The sequence below is a fragment of the Rana temporaria genome, chromosome 4 (genome assembly GCF_905171775.1).
Source record: "Rana temporaria chromosome 4, aRanTem1.1, whole genome shotgun sequence".
NCBI lineage: Eukaryota > Metazoa > Chordata > Amphibia > Anura > Ranidae > Rana > Rana temporaria.
In genome coordinates, this window is record NC_053492.1 from 18312407 (window position 1) to 18332078 (window position 19672).

General features: G+C 44.1%; 1 protein-coding gene across 1 annotated transcript in view; it reads left to right on the plus strand.

The window, feature by feature from the left end:
- The window catches only part of LOC120936009 (3-galactosyl-N-acetylglucosaminide 4-alpha-L-fucosyltransferase FUT3-like), a 38563-nt gene that overhangs the window by 17441 nt on the left and 1450 nt on the right, over positions 1-19672 (plus strand). The gene's annotated exons all lie outside the window — the stretch shown is intronic.

Genomic DNA, 19672 nt, shown 5'->3' on the forward strand with positions numbered 1-19672 from the left:
ACTCAATCATGGCATCTTGACCATTACCTAAAGTCACTGTTTCAGGATGTATCAATGTAGCAGGAAGTCTTTTGGGTGGTCGCCCGAACAAAATATCAAAAGGTGATAACCCATGTTTCTCCTTGGGGGTGGTTCTGATAGTTGCTAAGACTATTGGCAAGGCCTCTACCCATGAGCTTTTCCCATTAGCAGTTATCTTAGCCAAATACCTTGATTGTTTGATTAGTCCGTTCTACCATCCCACTAGCCTGTGGTCTGTAAGGGGTGCTGCTTTAACCCTAAAATATTTACCACTTCAGCCATAAGTTTGTTATCAAAATGAGTACCTCTGTCTGATGAGAATATATTTCCTATCCCAAACCTGGGAATCATCTCTCTAGTAAGGCATTTTACCACTGTCCTGGCATCATTTTTCGCCGTTGGGTATGCTTCTACCCAACCCGAGAATTGATCCACACAAACTAGTAAGTACTTAAATCTACCACAAGGTGGCATGTCTGAGAAGTCTATTTGCACAATCTGAAATGGCTCCTCAGTATGCGGAATATGCTTCATAGGTGTAGGGACTGGTCTTCCGACATTATGCATTTGACATATTGCACATTCATTTATTTGCTTAGCAGCATATGTATGAAACCCAGGTGCCCACCATTGTTTGGTCACCGCCCGACTCATCCCTCCTGTTGAGACATGGCAAGGCCCATGGCTCAAAGAGAACAAGGAAGGAAAAAGAGTTGGGGGAGCAATCAATTTGTTTTTCATTCGCCACAGGCCATCATCTCCACAAATAGCTCCTTTTGTAGACCAGGATCCTTTGTGGGGAGAGCTTTCCTGCAGGGCTGAAAGAACAACCGGGTCCACCTGGAGGTCTACCATAGGAAATGCAGGTATTGCCAGTGCTGATGGATGACAAGAGTATATAGTTTCTTTAGCATGTTTATCAGCCATAGCATTTCCCATAGAAACACAATCATCAGAACCTGTATGTGCTTTACATTTAATCACAGCAACTCTTAGAGGCAGTTGGACTGCAGCCAACAAGCGAACAATTAACCCTTTATGCTGTATGGGGGTTCCTGCAGCAGTTAGATAACCTCGTTCCTGCCAGAGCTGTGCAAAACTATGCAGGATCCCTACCGCATAGGCTGAGTCACTGTATATGTTAACCGTATCACATTCTGCTAACTCCAAAGCAATGCAGAGAGCGGTAAGCTCCGCTGCCTGAGCAGATCTGGAGTCAGTCAGAACTTCAGCATGCAGTAGTTTATGCTCACCATTCACCACTGCACACGCAGCCAAAGTCGGTCCATCTGGGCGTCTGATGGATGAGCCATCCACAAACAGGTCAGCACAAGGAGGCAATCCTGGGATGGGCTCATCCTGTAAGTCAGCTCTTGGTTTGGTCACCTCATCAATGGAGGTAACACAGTCATGGGTTAAGTAGTCAGAATTCTCAATTTCATCGCTATCATCCTCTGGCAAGAAAGTGGCAGGATTTAGAGTTTGACAGCGCTGAATTTTGAGGTTGGAAGCGGATAACAGAACCAGATGGTAATGAGTTATTCTCTGAACAGAGAAATGCTTAGTATAAGCACTATTCAACATGGCTTCCAAGTCATGATGGCACATTAAATACAAAGTGTTACCTAGGACAATGTCAACAGTTTTTTCAACCAGTAGGGCAGCCGCCGCTACTGATTTCAAGCATCCAGGTAGGCCTCTGGCCACACTATCCAGTGGATAACTGTAGTATCCAACCGGACAGTGGCGGGCACAGAAATGCTGTGTCAGGACACCATTGGCATGTCCATTAACTTCTGTGCAAAACAAGTAATAGTCTTTACTATAGTCAGGTAAGCCCAAACTGGGCACAGTCAGTAACGATTGTTTTATTAATCTAAAAGCGTCTTGGACTGCTGGGGTTAATTCATCTACCGTGAATTTGTAATTGCTTTTAGTATGTCCTTTACAATAATCGGTCCCTTACAAGAATTATTGAGAGTATTGGGGCAAAAATTGCCTGCAATAACCTACCAACCCCAAAATGCTCACAACTGTTTCAAGGTCTTAGGCATTTGCTGTTTAGCAACTACCTTCTTTCGTTTATCTGTAAGGTGCTTGATTCCCTGGGAAACACAATGTCCTAAATACTGGACTTTTTTCTTAACCCATTGAACCTTTGTTGCATCAACCTTCTGCCCAATCCTGGCTAAAAAGTTCATTAAGGACACTGAATCCTCAGTGCAGGCATATGCATCGGGGGAGGCAAGCAAGAGGTCATCAACATATTGCACTAGAATTGAATCTCCCGATGGCTGCCATTCATCTAATTTGTCCTTCAACGCCTGGGAAAAGCAGCTAGGGGAGTCATGATAGCCCATTGGCAACCGAGTCCAGGTAAGCTGTCTTTCTCAAGTCGTCTTCCAGGACGGCACCTTGAGAGTAGACTGGCTCCACCTGACAGGAAACACAATCAGAAAGAGGTTTAAAAGCCCCGCCCCTCCCCTCCCCGTGCACCTCAGTTATTGATTGTGTTTCCCACCAGCGAAACAGTTTATTATTTTTTGTTAGACCTAAGGCCTGGGGCTGGTGGTCCCCCTCCGGGTACTGAGCAGTGGGTCCTGGGCGTCCCTGCCTCAGCTAAAGGTATCATGCCTGTCCCGGGGGGTTTTCCCCGTGTTATATGGGGGGGGAGGAAGATTGCACAATACCCCCCTTCTTTCCTTTCTGTAGGAATCCCTGGGATAGTGGCTATCCCAGTACTCCTATTTTGGCCATGTTCCCTCTCCTCCAGGACCCCTTACCTGCTGGGCGGGTGTGAGGGCTTCCTCAGCGTGGCTCCGGTGTGCTGTCCTCCCGGGGACATTTTCGGATGGAGCCAGCAGTCGACGCCGCGTCACAGGCGGCGCGCGGTGATGACACACTTCCGGTCTTCACCAAAATGGCGGCCTCCAGCGGCGTCGGCTCCGCGCTGTTCTCATTGCAGCAAGGAGGAGAGTGGCGCCTGCACGACTTCGCTATGGAGCGCGAGGATCGTTCGCTAACAGCCGCTGCCGAGGACACCACCAAGGGTGAGTCTGCCTCAGAATGTTAGGGGGGCATATTGGACTGGGTCCTCTCTTTCCCCCCCCCCTCCTCTCACACTTGATGTATGGACTGTAATATTTTTTCTCTCCCCTTACAGGGGAGGAGGTTTCTGCCCAGGGGGAAGCTGCTAATCTCTCCCTAAAACACACTTCCAAAACCAAGAGGTGTGGTAACTGTAGCATTAAGCTGGCTGCAGATTACTCCAAACTTCTTTGTGCCAAATGCATACAAAAACTGGCAGGAAAGGAAACTTCTCTGATTATGAAAGAATTCCTAACTGTCCAATCCCAAATGCTCTCCACGTTAAAGGAATTTAAGGACACCTTAAAAAATAGGGATCCTGAGCCCATAGCAGCCGGCCCCTCTTCCCAAGAGAGCTCATCCACCCCAGTGCCACGAGTTTCCAGGGCCAGGGAGTCTCTCCTATCTGACACCGAAGATTCAGAGGCTGCAGAAGATGGGGTAATTGATAGCCATTCTGAGGATGAGGATGCCAGATCAGGCAAATATATTTTTTCTGCAGATGACATGGGGGGGGTCTGCTGTCTATGCCTCTGAGGGGATCCAACAGCCAGCAGAGCTGGTGTCGCCTCAGGACAGAATGTACCAGGGTCTAGCTAAACCCCAGCCAAAGGTTATTCCAGTCCATCAGTCACTTAAAGATATAGTTCTAAAGGGAATGGGCTGAGCCTGAAAAGAAACTAAGGTACAAGACCTGGAAGAGGCGCTGTCCCTTTAAGGAGGAGTTAGAAAATACTTAGTTTAAAACTCCTAAACTAGATGCATCTCTAGCACAACTCTCCAGGCAGTCTGACCTCTCGTTTGAGGATGCAGGGAACTTAAAGGATTCCTTAGACAGGCGGGCAGACACCTCCCTTCGCAGGGCGTGGGAGGCTAATGCGGCCGCTCTTGGACCCGCTTTGGCCTCTTCCTGCATCGCTAGGAATGCAGATACCTGGTTAACCAGACTTCTGGAGCATGTACCTCAGACCTCCAAGTTTAAAGAAATTAGAGATTCTCTTAGTCATAGGCAGTGCGGTAGCCTATCTTGCAGATGCATCGATTGAAACAGTCCGATCCTCTGCTAAGACGGGTGCTCTCGTCAACGCCGCCAGAAGGGCGGTATGGCTCAAATCGTGGGAAGGTGATCTTGCCTCCAAGACCAGTCTATGTGCCCTGCCCTTTGAAGGCACTCTTCTCTTTGGGGCAGGACTTGATCAAGCTCTAACTAGGGCCTCAGAAAAGGGGAAACGGTTTCCCCCAAAACCCAGACCTAACAGGAGAAGATTTTTTCGAGGCCCCCAGAATAAAAACCGACCTTCTGACCGAAGATCGGCCTTTAATAAGCGATGGATCGCGGGAAAGGATAAGCCAAAAGGGGGTATCCTTTTCCCCGATCCCAAACCCGCAGGTAAGGACTCCAAGTGACTTAAGAGTCGGGGGAAGACTCTCCCAATTTTTTCCAGCCTGGGAGAGTATAACGCGGAGTCCTCACATTTTGCAAATAGTGAGGGAAGGTTACAGATTGGAATTCCGCCAACTTCCCCCCCCAATATTCCTCCTCACCCATCTACCCCAAGATCCCCTCAAGGCAGCTGCCCTTCTGGGAAATGTGGCAGATCTAGCTCAGCAGGGAGTCATAATCCCAGTTCCGCCAGGACAACAGGGTCAGGGGGTGTATTCACATATTTTCATGGTGCCCAAGCCTTCGGGGAAATTCCGATTGATCATAAATTTAAGACCTTTAAATACCTTCCTCCTCTACAAGAAGTTCCGCATGGAAAACATTTACAGTCTCAAAGGACTGTTGTTAGGAGTCTTTATGGTAACCATAGACTTGAGGGACGCCTACCTCCATGTCCCAATCTTCGGGGACCATCAAAGGTTCCTCCGATTTGCCATTGCCTCCCCTCGGGGGATTCAGCACTGGCAGTTCACCGCACTCCCCTTTGGTCTGGCCTCCAGCCCAAGGGTTTTCACGAAAGTCCTGGCAGAGGTGGTCGCCTTTCTACACCTGAAAGGGATCTCCCTTGTCCCCTACCTGGACGACCTACTGCTTTTCAACCCCAGCCGAGAACTTCTTCTCTCGGATCTGACCACCGTCCTGACTACTCTGGAATCTTTGGGATGGATTGTAAACAGAGAAAAATCTTCTCTCCTCCCAGAACAGAGAAAAATGTATCTGGGGTTCCTGATAGATTCCGTAGAGAAAAAGCTGGTTCTTCCAGAGGAGAAGATCCAGAGACTCGGGTCAGTGGTCAGGTCCGTCATGGGTTCAATAGAAATTTCCCTCAGACAGATCATGAGGTTACTGGGACTGATGACCTCATGCATCCCAGCGGTCCCATGGGCCCAGCTTCATTACAGAACCCTGCAGGCCTTCCTGCTCTCCTCCTGGGACGGGAAGGACTCATCCCTAGACTCCAGGGTCAGTATCCCGGAGTCGGTAAAATGCACACTGGGGTGGTGGCTCATTTCTCAGAATTTGGAGGAAGGCCTCCCATGGAACCAGACAAATCCACTCAGGATAACCACGGATGCCAGCTCCTGGGGATGGGGAGCCCACATGTCGGGTCTCCAGGCCCAGGGGTCCTGGGATCGACAACAGAGCAGGTCCTCTTCCAACTTCCGCGAATTATTAGCGGTCGGGAAGGCCTTGGAGGCGTTCGAGGAGAGAGTCATAAACCAAGAAATACAGATTCTCTCCAACGCAACCACGGTGGCGTTCATAAATCACCAGGGAGGCACCAGGTCCCGTTCCCTCCTAAGGCTGTCCTTAGAAATTCTGGGTTGGGCAGAACAGAGTCCTCTCCCTTTCAGCTATCCACATACGGGGAGTCCTAAACCTAGAAGCGGACTTTCTAAGCCGCCAACCCATCCTCCAGGGGGAGTGGGAATTAAATTGAGAAGTCTTCGACTGGGTTCGACATCGTTTCGGCAACCCAGAGATAGACCTCTTCGCGAACAGGAAGGTAGAAAGGTTCTTCTCCCTCTCCCGGGATCAGGGATCGGAGGGTGTGGACGCGTTGGCACAGGCCTGGACATTTCAGCTGGCCTATGCCTTCCCTCCCCTGAGTCTGATCCCAAGGGTCCTACAGAAACTGAGTCGCTCACGAGGGAAGCTGATCCTGATCGCTCCCCAGTGGCCCAAAAGAGCTTGGTTCCCAATGTTAGAATGTTGGTCAGTTCTTCCCCCCCCCCCCCTTCCTCTCCCGGTCCGAGTGGACCTTCTGCGGCAGGGACCGATCTTTCACCCAGAGCCCGACTTTTTCAGTCTGACGGCCTGGTACTTGAGAGGTGGAACCTGCAGCGGAGAGGATGTTCGGAGAAGGTAATAAATACCCTTTTGGCTAGTCATAAGGAGGTCACTAGAAAGATTTATGCTAAGACCTGGGGGATCTTTTCACGCTGGTGTGCAGCCAGGCAAGCCCCACTACCTGAAATATCTGTCATCCTGGAATTTCTCCAGGAAGGAGTTTATCTAGGACTAGCCACAAGAACCTTAAGAGTACAAATAGCCGCCTTGTCCTACTTTTTAGACAAGAGGCTGGCCCTGGATCCGCTGATCAAGAGGTTCCTGTCGGCTAGGGATAGGTTATCCCCTATTCAAATCTCCAGGGTTCCCCCCTGGGACCTCACCTTGGTACTAGACCATTTATCCAAACCTCCGTTTGAACCGATAGACAGCATTCCGGTTAGGCTGTTGACATTTAAATTCTCCTTTCTTCTGGCTATTACTACGGCCAAAAGAATAGGAGACATGCAGGCGCTCTCAATCAAAGAGCCTTATTTTCGTCTTTTTGAAGACAGGGTAGTCCTAAGTCAGGATCCCCTGTACCTACCTAAGGTGGCAACGAAATTTCATAGGTCACAAGAAATTATTCTTCCTTCATTTTGCGCAAATCCACAGAATGAAAGGGAAAAGACCTTCCACTGTTTGGATGTAAGACGCTGTTTGTTAAGTTATTTGGAAAGGGTGAGCGAGTTCAGACGCTCATCACACTTGCTAATTAATTTTTCAGGACAGAAAAAGGGTTGCCAAGCATCTAGAGCCTCTATATCTAGGTGGATAAGACAGGCAATTTCATTAGCATACATTAAGGCTGGCAAAACAGTACCTAAAGTCAAGGCACATTCCACGAGATCTATAGCAACCTCCTGGGCAGAGAGAGCAGGAGTTTCAGTGGAACAAATCTGTAGATCAGCAACGTGGTCAAGCCAGAACACCTTTCTCAAACACTACCGAGTGGAACTTCTGTCACCCCAAGACTTGACGTTTGGCAGAAGAATCCTGCAGGCAGTGGTCCCGCCCTAAGGTAGGCCTGAGGGTTACTTGCTTATCTCTCAAGGTGCCGTCCTGGAAGACGACTTGAGAAAATACCAGTTACACTTACGGTAGCTGTTTTTCTGTAAGTCTTACAGGACGGCAGGCCTATTTCCCACCCTGAGGAATTTATATGGTTTGTATTTTTATATACTGGTTCCCGTGCTCTAATGGTGGTTACTTTATCACTAACTGAGGTGCACAGGGAGGGGCGGGGCTTTTAAACCTCTTTCTGATTGTGTTTCCTGTCAGGTGGAGCCAGTCTACTCTCAAGGTGAATGGATAAGTGAATAAACAGGTGGGGGAGGGGAATGAAAGTAGGTGTAATTGAAATGAGGAGCAATATAGCCCAAATGGCATCAGCATAAAAATAAATATAAATGATCAGTGAACAATAACAGTAATGGTGCAAATCATATAACTACACAGGTTCCTCTTAATGTGATGAAATACACTATAAATAATGGTGCAAAAAAATCCCAGGTAACTGTGCTAAGTGACACTCCTATATTGGTGATAAACAGTCCATCAACAGAGTTTGAAAAATATTAGCAAAAAGTATAAGTAAGATTTCAAAAGTCCAAGAAAGCAAAAGTGCAAGTGTAGGTCCGCAATATGGAGTGAGAGGAAAATGGGTATCCAGTGATCCTTTTAGGGTAAGTAAGGATGTCCCCTTACCTTACTGCTGTAAGGTAACAGCATATAGATCCAACCACATTAGATGGTTCACTCGATGGGCTCTGATCCAACAACGGCAGGTCCTCCTTGGAGTTCTCGTCCCAGATTGGTCAGTTTCTCGCCCCAAAGAAATAAAGCATCGATGGTGTGATACCGTTTTAAAAATTTTAATTCTCAAAGAAAATAGACAGGGGTACTCACATAATCCAAAATACAATTGAGCATGTAAAAAAGAGGGGCAATCTGTCGCCAACGTCACCTCCGATACCTCTCAGTGGACTCATGCGCATTCGTCACTATCATGTGACTTCCTCAGGAGTAGTGAGAGGCATAAATGGGATCCTTTTTATAAGGTGACTTGTTTAGTAGGCTGTGAGTAAACTCAGCTGTTTGCCATGTAAATAATGCAGCTGCAGCCATTTTCCCGTAGTCTGCTAGGCATTTAATAGTAAAATCAAAAAATTTCGCCCAGCATATAAAATATTTAAATTAGTAGCATTCAAATGGTGGGTGACAGATATGACATCTCATTTATATGGTTAACAATGGAAAAAATTGAAAAAACTTAAAAGCTTCAGCCAGGGGACGGAGACCATGGGGGGGGGCAAACACAGAAGTCCCATTGTACCATCATAACATTCTGTGTTGACAGTACACAGCGTTCTACAGGAAGTCTGGCAGCCGCCATTTTGTTGTAGCTCAAAAGACGTCCCCAGCATCTCACAGAGCGCTGGGGATACGTCTTACAAAAGTGAGCCATTCTGTCTGATGTCTGGTCGGGGGCCTGCATGGGGCCCCCCGACCTCGGCCGGCATCCCAAATAGGCTTCCATCACGTATCGGCGGCGTCTATCAAAACGAGCGCCGCCGGAAGTGGAGCTGCAGCCACCTTGCAGCCACCGGAAGTGGAGCCGCGGCCATTTTTTTTTTTTTTTTTTTTTTTTTTTTTTTTTGAAGCCAATGCTTGTTAAATGGTGACACACGGCGTCCTCACAAGGGAGCACTCGAGGGAAACAATTAAAAACACAGGGGAGCAGGAATTTATGTGTATATACACACTCATAATGCACCGAGAAGATTGAGGCTCAATTGGCCTAAGACGAAATTGTACAGAAAAAGATACTTTTCTCACCCAAGCAAAAGACATGGGAGAAAGGTTTAAACAAAAAGGATACGACAATTCCTTTATTAACCAGAAGATTGCAGAAGTGGCAACAATGGATAGACAGACTCTTATGAGTGATAAGCCTAAACAAAAAATGCATAAAGACTTGATGCCTATCATCTTCGATTACAGTATACAACATAAATGCATTGAAAAAGTCATTAGACGCCATTGGAATATACTACTGGCTGACAAAGAACTGGGGAGTGTCCTTCCACCGATTCCAAAGTTCGTATATAAAAGGGCACCTACTATTAGGGACAAAATTGTTAAAAATGTGCCTGATCCGCCTAAAAATAAAAACAACTTCCTCTCTTTTTTCACTGGTAAAGGTTTTTTTCCATGCAAAAGATGCTACGCATGTTTGAGAACTCACAAACCGAACCAGAAGAGGAAAGATTTTACTGCAACTAGTACAGGAGATGTATACGAAATAAAAGAATTTATCTGCTGTAACACAGAGGGAGTTGTATACGCACTCGAATGCAGTTGCGGTCTACAATACATAGGCCGGACAAAAAGAGCATTACGAGTACGTATAAAAGAACATGTCCAAAACATCCTTAAAGGTTTCGATAAACATAGTGTATCAAGACACTTCCTTACCCACCACAATAAAGATCCGACACATCTTAAATTTTGGGGCATAGAGCCCTATGTGAGACACTGGCGAGGCGGGCATAAAGTTAGAACATTGAGCCAGTTAGAATCTCGCTGGATATTTACTCTGGATACTTTTGCTCCCCGAGGTCTTAACATAGATTTTGATCTTAATTGTTTTTTAAGTGACCGATAAGACTTTATTTTTTGATTTATTTCTTGCTTCACTTACCCTCTCTGTTCTCTCCTTTTCGCTATCTAATATTGATGACGTAGATTGTTTTTAATCTGTATATGTGGATCTGTTCGCACACGTCATCTACGTCTTTTAACCTTATGTGGCATATCCATTCAATGAAATTAAATATGTCGACATACATTCATTTAAAATTTTTATACTTTTTAACATATATATATTTTTTAACAAATTATTCTGGCTCTCAATATTTTTTAATATACCAATTGAGCCTCAATCTTCTCGGTGCATTATGAGTGTGTATATACACATAAATTCCTGCTCCCCTGTGTTTTTAATTGTTTCCCTCGAGTGCTCCCTTGTGAGGACGCCGTGTGTCACCATTTAACAAGCATTGGCTTCAAAAAAAAAAAAAAAAAAAAAAAAAAATGGCCGCGGCTCCACTTCCGGTGGCTGCAAGGTGGCTGCAGCTCCACTTCCGGCGGCGCTCGTTTTGATAGACGCCGCCGATACGTGATGGAAGCCTATTTGGGATGCCGGCCGAGGTCGGGGGGCCCCATGCAGGCCCCCGACCAGACATCAGACAGAATGGCTCACTTTTGTAAGACGTATCCCCAGCGCTCTGTGAGATGCTGGGGACGTCTTTTGAGCTACAACAAAATGGCGGCTGCCAGACTTCCTGTAGAACGCTGTGTACTGTCAACACAGAATGTTATGATGGTACAATGGGACTTCTGTGTTTGCCCCCCCCATGGTCTCCGTCCCCTGGCTGAAGCTTTTAAGTTTTTTCAATTTTTTCCATTGTTAACCATATAAATGAGATGTCATATCTGTCACCCACCATTTGAATGCTACTAATTTAAATATTTTATATGCTGGGCGAAAATTTTTGATTTTACTATTAAATGCCTAGCAGACTACGGGAAAATGGCTGCAGCTGCATTATTTACATGGCAAACAGCTGAGTTTACTCACAGCCTACTAAACAAGTCACCTTATAAAAAGGATCCCATTTATGCCTCTCACTACTCCTGAGGAAGTCACATGATAGTGACGAATGCGCATGAGTCCACTGAAAGGTATCGGAGGTGACGTTGGCGACAGATTGCCCCTCTTTTTTACATGCTCAATTGTATTTTGGATTATGTGAGTACCCCTGTCTATTTTCTTTGAGAATTAAAATTTTTAAAACGGTATCACACCATCGATGCTTTATTTCTTTGGGGCGAGAAACTGACCAATCTGGGACGAGAACTCCAAGGAGGACCTGCCGTTGTTGGATCAGAGCCCATCGAGTGAACCATCTAATGTGGTTGGATCTATATGCTGTTACCTTACAGCAGTAAGGTAAGGGGACATCCTTACTTACCCTAAAAGGATCACTGGATACCCATTTTCCTCTCACTCCATATTGCGGACCTACACTTGCACTTTTGCTTTCTTGGACTTTTGAAATCTTACTTATACTTTTTGCTAATATTTTTCAAACTCTGTTGATGGACTGTTTATCACCAATATAGGAGTGTCACTTAGCACAGTTACCTGGGATTTTTTTGCACCATTATTTATAGTGTATTTCATCACATTAAGAGGAACCTGTGTAGTTATATGATTTGCACCATTACTGTTATTGTTCACTGATCATTTATATTTATTTTTATGCTGATGCCATTTGGGCTATATTGCTCCTCATTTCAATTACACCTACTTTCATTCCCCTCCCCCACCTGTTTATTCACTTATCCATTCACCACTGATTAGCGCAGCACTACCCTCCCCATTTTCAATTGCTTATGGTTTGATACACCTTCCAGTGCCGCAGCTGTACCTCCACTTCTCATCACTTTCATTTCCCCTCCCCCTTTCTTCCCCTCTCTGTTTCCCCTCCTTTGATAAGCGCGGTAATATCCATTTTTCCACTACTCTCAAGGTGCCGTCCTGTAAGACTTACAGAAAAACAGCTACCGTAAGTGTAACTGGTATTTTTCTCAAAGGTGAAGGCCAGTAACCATTGGTCATCTGGATGGATTGGTACACTGAAGAAAGCTGATGCAAGATCAATTACAGTAAAGTGTGTGGCAGTAGGGGGTATAGCTGCCAAGATCGTAGACGGATTTGGCACTACAGGCACCAATGGTATAATTACCTTGTTGACTGCTCGTAGGTCATGTACCAGTCTCCAGCGACAGCGATCTTCTCCTTGCTTAATTGGTTTGGGTACTGGATAGATCGGTGTATTAGCCTGACTTCTGCAAGGGGTTAAAACTCCCTCCTGTAGTAACTCCTCTATGACTGGCCTAATCCCCTCTACTGAATCTGGAGATAAAGGATACTGAGGTAGTCTAGGTACTGGCAGTGTGGGGTCCCTTTGTAACCGTACCGGGGTAACCTGCATGAGTCCAGGAGTGTTTGCTCCCATTACCCATAGAGATGGGTCAATCCTTTGTTTGATCTCTTCCGGTATTCCACTCTCCATGTCTGCTACAATTAGAGGCATGAAGAGGAGATCAGCAGCTACATCATGTACTTTGTATGGTATATCAATGATGGTCTTACCTGGGGACAGGGCAATAGTAACTCCCATTTTTGAGAGCAGGTCTCGACCTATTAAATTACAGGGGGAATGTGGAGACAATACAAAAGAATGCTCTGTTGAATGTTCACCGATTGTTACAGGTACAGATTCCGTAACACCTGCCAGGATAACATTGTCACTTACCCCAATCAAAGAAATTCTTTCGTTGGAGAGTGGCAAGTGAGGACCATGAACATTCAACAAACTCCGCTGTGCTCCCGTGTCGACCAGACAAGGGAGATCAATTCCATTTACATTTATCTCAATCATTGGTTTATGAACAGAGTCAATTTCAATCACAGCTAGAGCAGAGTACACATTCAAAAAATCTTCTGTATCCTCACCACATTCCGCCTCATCCTAGCGCCTCCTACAATCCCTTGCCAGATGGCCACCCACCCTGCATTTGAAACAAGTGGGAGGGGCACGGGGCTGCATCAGCTGGTTTGGAGGAAAGCCAGGCTGGTGCGTGGGGAAACCAGACTGATTTGGAATGATTTTCTGGTATCTAGGCTGGACCCTAGGGGCCCTGCGCTGATCCCCATTTTGCTTCCAAGTACTGCGCTTATTTTGTGGCATCCCATAGTTAGAAATATACACTACTCCTGAGGGAGGGTAGGAAGTTGCTGCCACTGGCACACACTGGGGTGTCACCTGTACTGTGGACACTGGTACTCCTTTAGACTCAGGAATTTTCTCTTTAACCTCAGGGGTTTGCATATTCATTATCTTAGTTTTTTCTTTCTTTTCTAACTTATCTTTTCTCTTCTGTAGTACATCATAAGCCACCTGTGCTATCTCAATTAATGTTGATGCCTCCATCTTTCTCCAACCTGTTGTACGTAGTTCTATCTCTTCCCTTATTTCCCTCCTACCAACACATTCACCACTTCTGGCCTCTTCATATCAACTTTATCATCTGCCTTCCAGTCAGTATGCTTCTGCATAGCATCTTTAAACCTGTCCCAATAATCTAACACATCCTCACCCTTCCTTTGAACCACATCCATCAATACACGCATGTCTTGTCCTTTATCAAAGGTGGTTGTCACCCATTCCCTCAGAATTTCATTTAAACGTGTAGACTCCTTCTCATATTCTTTCTGTACTGCCTGCTCATCCTTTACTACCCCCTCTTCAGTGGCACCTTTCCCTTTAGCAAAGTCACCCTATGCATCTACATACTTTTCAGGTATAGCACAGTCAATCAGGATCCACATATCTATGTAATTGGCCTGTTGCGTTTTTTCCATCCACATCATTTTTTTATACCACTTTCTGGGACATTTTTCTATGTTTGGTAAATCGTTAACTATGGCCCTTATCTCATTAGGTTTCCATGGGACATAAACTTTTGCTATTTTCGGAACATACACCCCGCCAGCCATTTCCCCTGGTAAAGCAACCTCCCTTAAGGGCAACTGAGTTATGGGGGTGTTTTAACATCCTTTTTAGATGCTTCTTCCCATCCTACCAAACACTCAATTCCCCCACAATCAGACATTTCAAACAGCAGATCAAATAGTGCATCGATATTAGGAGTATTAAGGGAGCCCTCTGGTGGCCACCATTTAGTGGGATCATCCTTGTACTCCCTTTTAGTAATCTTACACCATTCAACATGATGTCTGAGAGCATCCGGGTCTCCACTCACCATCATTTTGATGATGGGTGCACCCGGAGTTAATTTAACAACACTTAATCCTGTAGCTTTTGCTATCTTCAATAACCTCTTGGCTCTATCTTTAGTTAGCCCCAGGCTTTTCATGACGGGCAAAACATTTTTATCAAATACATTTCCCATAATTTATATTTTTCTTGTTACTCCCTGTGAGAAATGACAATATGTTTCGAACTCCGGGATGTAGAGCTCCCTGGTTTATCACCACGGCTGTGTACCAGCAGCCAATTACAATACCTTGTAATATCTATCTTGTTCTATTCTCAGAAGGACGTCTCCTTGCTGAGTGGAAATAGGCTAGCCTCTCGGCTCCCTACTCCAAAGAACATACAGCAGGTCAATCACCCGTTTGTGGCTATCCGCTGAAGGCAAACCTATCCGCCTTAGGACCACAAACGTTCAAAAACTTTTACACAAAAAGTCAATCATTCATCAACTTCCATGCTTTCACAGAAATTTTTGGTACCTGCATTTAACCATCCCTTTAAAATACAAATGTCTATACATGTATTGTCATTTCTGGGGGTAAAGAGAAAAGGTACATACGTATGATAATTACATTTACTTGCATAGCTTTAAAAAAATGGTACCATGTTATTTCATTCTAAGTAACCATACATAGACAGAATGCGTATAAATACAAAGGAAACGTATTACCTTCTGTGGCCGCACTCCCCACCCGGCACCTCAACCCTCACAGAAAAGAAAGTATCTATATGAGAATAAAAGTTTCTCACCTGAGGCCTTGATGTTGCTGTCCTTCCTGAAGCGGGGTGAGGGTCGGTGGAGGAGATGCGATCAAGAAGACACGTTTCGGGGTCACCAATTGATAAGTCAGTCTTTGAATGTAAGTCATTGACAGCAGACAATTGCATTCGTCTTCAATGTAAGTTTACTTCAGAATACACTGTATACAGGATCAAGCACCTCCCAAAGCATTGGGGAGGGTTGTGATGATACATAAGGTTTATACAGACATTTTATAGGAAATTGATAACATGAGAGTCTACGCAGGGCACGAAGCCCAATGTTTGGGTTACACAGATTCCATAAATCACACATATATAATGAGTAAAACTGACATCCGGTCATCCTGACCTAATTAGCGCATCATGTGAAATGGTTATTTTGATAGTTAGAGAGATGGATTATATGTGCGGTGTAATTACCAAGTAAAAAAGGAATGGAAGGGTTTTTCCAGACACACTGTTTACTGTTTACATAGACTTCTTATCAACTCATTAAGGCGGAACATCTCTTATTTTACATGAGACATTTGTTCGGCCATGAGAAGGGGAAAAACATGTTATTGAGAATATGTTGAGAATATGTTGCAATATATTGCAATGTGTAATACCAAATAGAATTTAGAAACATAAGCTTATTTGCAGGGAAAAGACAGAATATGGGAGACCTCTACCCTACTGTTCTGTCTAAGATATTAAATTTTACATTCTAACCCTAGTAAATATACAAGGTAGATCAATGTAGATTTTCATATCTTGTCAATTTCCATCAAGCTTTTTTTCTGTTTTAGTTCCAAAAATGTTTCTTTAATTATGTCTCTTAATTGTGCCGTATCTTCCTTTATCCAATTTCCTCCCACTTGTGTTTTCCCTGGTGCAAAGTATTCATTGTTTTTTAGTGCTATAAGGGGTGAGTTGAATTTCCTCTCCCTTTTTTTGTTTACTGTGTCCCATATTCTAAGTGCATTTTTTGTTATCGCGTGTATTTTCGTGCGTAATTTTTCTATATTGGGGGGGGGGGGGGGGGTTCCATATTATTGTGTCTAATCTCACCTTGGATAGTGCATTCTCCAAACTAACCCACCTTTTTTCTTTGTTGGCCCTGGCCCACTCCACTACCCGCGATATGACAACTGCTTCATAGTATTTTTTTATGTCCGGTACAGCGAGTCCACCCTTATTTTTTGGTTGTTTCAGAGTCTGTAGAGAGATTCTATGTTTCTTCTAGTTCCATATATAGTTATGGTCAATTTTTTTAGCATATTGAGCAGAGGCTTTGGTAGGGCCATGGGGATCATTTGAAATTTGTATACAATTTTAGGCAGTAGGACCATTTTACAAAAATTTATTCTCCCAATCCATGAGATTGGTCGGTTTTTTACCCTTTTGATTTCAGCCTTTATTTCATCCAATAGAGGTAAATAATTGATCTCGTAAATTTTTTTGGTTGTATTTGCCAGGCGAATCCCTAGGTATTTGAGTTCCTTCACCCATGGGAATCGGAAAACTGTTCTCAAAAGTCTTTCCTCTATCCTATTGATGTTTACATTCAGAATTTCTGTTTTAGAGAGATTTAATTTAAAGTTTGAGATTTCCCCGTATTGCTCACATAGGTTCATCAACTTGGGAATTGATGTTATGGGGTTCACCACATAAAAGAGGACATCATCTGCGAATGCAGATAACTTGTGTTCCTCTTTTTCGACTTTGACTCCTTCGATGTTCGGATTTTTGCGGACCCTGGCCAGTAGAGGTTCAAAAGACAATACAAACAGGAGAGGGGACAAGGGACATCCCTGCCTTGTACCATTCTTCATCACGAAGGGTTCAGATAAACTGCCATTTATTTTTATCTTGGCCGTTGGAGACCGATAGAGGGCCCTGATCCATTCTAACATCCTCTGACCGAAGCCCATGTTTTCCAAGATTTGTATCATGAGTCCCCAGTCTACCCTGTCGAATGCCTTCTCTGCATCAATCGACAGGAATAGACCTGGGGACTCATTTTCTTTTATTTTTTGGAGGATCAGCAAGGCTTTGACACCGTTGTCTCTTCCCTCTCTTCCTTTGATGAAACCCGTCTGATCGGGTGGATCAGCTTACCCATCTCTAATTTAACTCTTTCTGCCAGTACTTTTGAAAACCAATTTAATATCTGCGTTTAGCAGAGCTATTGGTCTTTAGCCTGAACAGCTTTTTATATCTTTACCTTCCTTGGGGATAACTGTAATAGTTGCCTCCGAGGCTTCTCTGCTTAAACTGTTATCTTTTCCAAGACCATTAAAGTATCTGCAAAGTACTGGGAGAAGGATCTCCTTACATTTTTTTATAGTACAAGGCTGTAAAGCCGTCCGGCCCTGGGCTTTTGCCTGGAGCACTGCCTGTCAAAGCTGTTTGAATTTCTTTAACTGTAATAGGCCGATCCATCAGTATCCTGTTATTTTGATTTATTCTTGTCAGTCCGGCTTCTTCTAGGAATTCTGAGATCTTGTCTCTTTTCTCCTCCTCTGGTCGGGTCGTCTGCTCCACTGCATACAGTTTTTCATAGTATGTTCTGAAGGTTTCCGCAATGTCTTTTGTTGTGTGTACCTCCTTCCCTCTCTCGTTTTTGATCTTCTCAATGTAGTTCCTTGATTTATTTTTCTGTACCATCCTAGCGAGGTGTTTATTTATTTCCCCACATATATCTTTCCTTCGCAATAAGGTTAAACTCTCTCTTCTCGTTTCCTGGTCCACAAGTTCTTTAAGTTCGTTTCTTTTATTCACCAAGTCATGGTATAGTTCTCGTTTCGTTTCCGCTGTTTTATGTTTTCGTTCCAATTCGTATATCTCCGTTATTAATTTTTTCCCTTTTACAGGTTTTTTCTTTTTTTTCCTGGCTCCTTCTGATATTAGGGTCCCTCTAATTACAGCTTTGTGGGCATCCCACAAAGTTGCTGTCGATATTCCCTCTGTATCGTTTATCCTAAAGAATTCTTCTAGATCTTTTTTTTACCCTTATTAAGCTGGTTTCCTCCGTCAGTAACCCCTCGTTGAGTCTCCAAATCTGGCTCGGCCTCTGATTTCCCGCGATTCTCAGGGATATACTAATTGGAGCATGATCGGATACTGTGATTACTCCAATTTTCGTTTCGACTACCATCTCCAGTATGCTGTGGTCTACAAGAAAATAGTCGATCCGTGAGTAACTTCCGTGTACCTGTGAATAAAAAGTATAGTCTCTGTGTCCAGGATTTGAGATTCTCCATACATCGATCAGTTGGCTTCTGTGTAGGCTATTTTTTATCTTTACAATCGATAAACGCTTATTGCAGGTTTTTTTTCTCTTTTAACAAAAATATGTAGAATGTATCAGCCTAAACTGAGGAAACTTTTTTTTTTTTTTTTTTTTTTTTTATTTATATATATTTAGCAAAAAGTAAAAAAAAGCAATATTTTAGTTGTCACTCTATTTTTGTTTATAGCAGAAAAAATAAAAACCTCAGAGGTGATCAAATTCCACCAAAAGAAAGCTCTATTTGTAGGGGGAATTTTTTGTTTGGGAGCCATGTCGCACAACCGCGCAATTGTCAAAGCGACGCATTGCCGAATCGCTAAAAGGGGCAAGGTCCTTTTACCTGCATATTGGTCCTGGTCTTAAGTGGTTTAAAAATAAAAAACCTGACCAGTCCCATTGTGGGGCGCTCTCAAAAGGACAGCCTCTTGCTGGTAAGTTTTAAATGTGCAGAGGAAGTGTGGCAAAAACCTTATAAATGTCACTCTGTATTACTCTACATTTTGTCAGCTAGCCTTAGCTTCTTTGTAGCATGTTTATTTTGATGATATCTATTTGTTATGTATACCAGTATCATTCCTTATTATTGCTATTATGATTAGTAGTTAGATTCTATTTTTTCATTTATAAGGTTTTTGCCACACTTCCTCTGCACATTTATCCTATTCACAGCGCAGCACTACCCCTTTTATTCTTCATTTGTTCCTGGTTTGATACACCATTCAGTGCAGCAGCTGTACCCCTTCTCTTTCCCCCTCCCCCCACTCTCTTGGTAAGCACGGTAATACTCACCCCATCACTCTTGCTGGTAAGTTTTGCCACCCAGAAATGGTCCTTTATTTTCATAAATCCTGGGGTCCTTGCACAGGCATTTCGGTATGAAGGCCCATTTTCAACAAATTGCCCTCAGAGGAGTCAGAATCCAGTGTCGGCGATGTCACCCCATCAATGTACAATACTCAAGGTCTGGGAAGGATTGATGCATTTCCCCAGACGCATGGCCCATATCCTCCTACTCCTCCTTACTGCCAGCTAGACACGTGCAATTCGTTTCGGTCCAAATGTAAATTCAGATGAATTTTTGGTTATTCAGAGATTCAGATGCATCAGAATCTCTGAACAAAATGGTTTATTTCATTTGGTATCATTTTCAAACTATTCAATCGGTAAAAAAATCGCTCAATTTTTAATTCTGTATAAGGAATGGCTAAATATAGCCACCCCCCCCCCCCCCCCAACAAATGAACCTGGAAGCTCTTATCCCCCAGCTCAACTTTTTTTTTTTTTTCTTCTTTGGTTTGTCACTAAACAGAAACTTCAATTGAGACACACATAAAGGTAATCCTC